Source organism: Papaver somniferum, chromosome 3, assembly GCF_003573695.1.
Source record: "Papaver somniferum cultivar HN1 chromosome 3, ASM357369v1, whole genome shotgun sequence".
Taxonomy (NCBI): domain Eukaryota; kingdom Viridiplantae; phylum Streptophyta; class Magnoliopsida; order Ranunculales; family Papaveraceae; genus Papaver; species Papaver somniferum.
Genome location: NC_039360.1, coordinates 221204210 through 221208164, shown reverse-complemented (window position 1 = coordinate 221208164; position 3955 = coordinate 221204210). Strand labels below are relative to the sequence as shown.

General features: G+C 36.7%; 1 non-coding gene across 1 annotated transcript; it reads right to left on the bottom strand.

Annotated features, from left to right (window-relative positions):
• Positions 1-455: 455 nt before the first annotated feature.
• TRNAD-GUC lies at positions 456-527 on the bottom strand. The gene has a single exon. It is a non-coding gene; the product is annotated as a tRNA-Asp (tRNA).
• Positions 528-3955: the final 3428 nt, after the last annotated feature.

Sequence of the window (3955 nt, the reverse complement as noted above, 5' to 3'; positions counted from 1 at the left end):
TTTACTATGATGAGCTAAAACCCAACACTGGGACGACGGAGGAGGCCAAACTTCATACTTGGGGTAATTTCATTAATTTTTTTTAAGACTTTTGCATTAATTTAAAATTGAAATATGATTTGAATTAATTGGTTGTTATTTAATTTGATGATGTATGCTTGGCTTAGGTGTTTTGATACATCATGCTTAGGACTTACAATCAATGTTTTGAAAATCTACTTTGGCAAAATAAGAGTCCATATAATTTATGTTTTGAGCGATTATTGTTGAGAATAAATTATTGAGCCCTATGTTATGAAAATTGGCCGAATCATTAGTCCCAATACTCTCTACCAATTTGTCAATATTTTTGTATATAATTTTTATAAATCTAAAAATCCATTACCTTCACAAGTCCGAGAGTTTGAAAAACCTTTATTACTACAACCACACGAAAAAACTTATAATCATTTTGGCGCCGCTGCCGGGGAACGAACCCGGGTCACCCGCGTGACAGGCGGGAATACTTACCACTATACTACAACGACCCGGGTCACCCAGTATCTCTCGCCCATTGTGACAATTATTGTGTATATATTTATTATTTTAGAAAACTTTAATCTTTACAAGTCCGAGCAACGAACTTTTACTACCACTTTCAAAATTATAATCATTTTGGCGCCGCCGACGCGGATTTGTGCTTAGGTAGAATTTTTTTTTTAGGTTTATTATTTTATTTTATTTTTAGAATTATTTGTTCCTTTTTACTTTGTCTTTTTGTCTTTGATTTACAGGTTCGAAGTGGAGCACTAAGGACTTGGAGAGGAAAAAGCTTAAAGCGAGAAGCGAAAAGAGAAGAAAAAAAAAGGGACAATTTTAGGATTTAATTTTTAATTTTTAATTTTTTTAGAGTGTGTGAGGAAAACTGTAATTTGTTTTTATTTATTTTGGACTTTGGACTTTAAACAATTGGACTTTATTTTTTTAACCCTACGGAAGGGTATTATTATTAAAAAAAAAAAAAAAATTATTATATAAACTGTGTGCAAGGAAGGACGACGATTACTATATCGTCTCGGCCCCTCGGGTTCGCACACGGCATAGGAGTCGTGGGCCGAGTCGACAACAATGGTTCATCCCCCGTCTGGTACGGGAGGTAAGTCCATCGAAACACTCGCGAATCTCCTGTAAGCGAGTTACTGTATTCCTTAAGGTGGTTCATTGATTGAGGACGAATTTGGACTGTTTTTAAATTCCTAGTAAAGGGCAAGGCCTGGCCAATACAAGATAGGGGTTTGGATTTCATCACCGCTCCCTTCTTGCCCGCCTTAGGAAAACGAAACCTAACGCGAACCCAAGCTTAAAATTTGGAATAGAACGAGACCGATAGGGTAACGAGCTTAATAGGAAACTCGTTCGAAAAATATTGGTTGCTCTTTAAGCACACTCCAAAGTTCATGATGGTTTCTGTGAGTTGAATGCTTGACTGCGCCGCCTTGTGATAGCGGTGAGGCCTTGGGTATCAAAGCTCCACTGAGCTTCCCTCGCCTCAATTCAACTTACTTTGACTCGGATTGATTCCAGAGGGGTTTGCTCAAATTGCAACGAATTCCCTTTCGAAAGATAGAAGCTGGTCTAGAAACAATCTAAGTGGAGCCATCATGCTTTTTGTTTGCTAGAAATCTTTAGGTTTGTTTTGGTGGAGTCGGGTCAGCCTTGTTTGTGATTGTGTAGAATTCCCTTGCAATTAATAATGTCGAACTGGTATGATAGAAGCCAATACAATGAGTATCGACCTGAATTTGATTATGGACATCATCATTTTTATGACCATGGTGGGAATAGTAATTGGGAACGCCAACCTTTTCAAGGTTATGGTTCATACCATGGTGAGCCCAATTACTATCCACACATGCATCAGTCTTACGAGCAAGAAGATTATAGTACTAGTTCTTCGTCTCTAGAGGATACAATCAAACTATTGAAAAGTAGTCCTTTTTATGATCCTTCTGATAATTCCTCTTTACTAGAGTCAACACGTAAGTTAGCTGAGTCGACGCGTAAGTTAGCTGATATGAATAGTATAATTATAGACGAAAGAACTACAATAATGAGTGAACCTTCTTTAGAAGACCACCTCAAGCGGATAGCTGAGACGAACGAAAGAATTGCTCGAAATTACTTTAATTGCCAATATAGTGTATCCAATAATACCCTTGAGAATGAAGATAGTTATTTACACAATCAAGAGAACGAGGTTATAATTGGTAACACTACTTATTTAGATAAGGTTCAATCATCTTCGTACTATTATGATGATGAGGATAGTAGTGATGAAGAATCTGAAATATGTAGGCATAGTGATCAGGAATCTAGTAATCCAATTGAGCTTTATAGTGATTATATTATTTCTACTTCAAATCCAAATAATTTTTATGATTATTCACCTATTCAAGAGGACGAGGATTTGATTAGGAATACCACCGTTTTAGATGATGTAGTACTTCCTTTTGATTACGAAGCCGATAGTGGTTTAGAGGAACGGGTTTATTCTGAAAAATGTTGTTTTAGAGTCTAGCGACTTAGAAACAATAATCTTGAATGAAGAACATAGACTCGTAGAGATGAGTAAAGATGCACTACCTGATAATAAATTAGAAGAATCGATTGACCATTTTCAAGAATCTAATGATCCAGAAATTAGGGAAATTGTAACTAGTCTATCTAGAGACACTAGAAACTCTAAGTTTGGGGGTGATTATCACCTTCATAGTGCCTTACCTTTAACTCTCAGAAAGTCCCTTCACTTAGGACTCGATATCTCTGCCTCAACAATTTTACAAGATTACCTTCATACTCGTTTTCCCGAACCTAATGATGTCCTGAAAAAGGTTCAGTCGTTAGAAACCCATCCTCTGGTCGATGTGGTTTTCCCAGGCTATGATACCCAGATTGACTTTGTTTTCCCACCAAATAGTTTTCTTCCAATTGTGGGAACGTATAGATTTCAAATGTGTCACTTATTAAGTTCTGAGACTAAGCCTAAGTACTTTAGGAAATTAGAATCGACACATTTGCTTCAGAATGACCACTACTCTGACTGTGGTCAACTTTGTAAGTCATACCTAATCGACTTAGAGGATCCTAAATTATTTAGGTTATTTTGTGACTCCAGGTTCTTATCTGGGTTTTTCCAGACTCTAGGACCTAATAATTTGGATCCTACCTATGAGGAAATGCATCCGAGGAAAATAGTTTATTTAGATCCCTTCATAGAACCTGAACCTGAACCGCAATTAGCGATAGTTATCCAGAAACTAGGTAAGGGCACGCTAGTCTTGTTCATTTTCTTGGTTCACTGCAATTTCCTGTTGTCATCTCTTTTTGGTTTTAAAGACCCACAGTTATTCTGTCTACTGTTATACGATCCGAGTTGACTGATCCTTTCCTAAGTCTGGCTGAAGACTATAAACTTAGCACTTCTTGGGAGGTAACCCAATCTCATGCAACACGGTAATATCTTTCCTTAACTCTTTCGCTTCAAATGGTAACAGTTTCTCCTTGTTCATGCTTTTAGTTTCATCTTTAGAACATTGAGGACAATGTTAGATTTAAGTTTGGGGGTATGGGAGAAACTTTTTAGTTGCAATAAATAAACTCCAGAGCCTAGAAATTTACGCCTATTAAGGATAGCACTAACCAATCTAAGTGGATGGAAACATTTTTGTTTTAGGAGCTGAGGAACCAATCTGACTAGATGGAAACATCTATAGAGTCTATTCATAAAAGCACAAAGCTCAGGTGTTAGAATTAACATGATAGTTTCGTCATATCTCGTCGAGTCCTTTTCACTTTCTATTTTTAGTTTTATTTTATTTCAAGTGATTTGGTGGGGCACACGATTCAAGTTGTTACCACTGCTAGGGTAAAATAGAGTGACTGAGTACTGAAAAAAAAAAAAAAGAGAAAAAAAAAA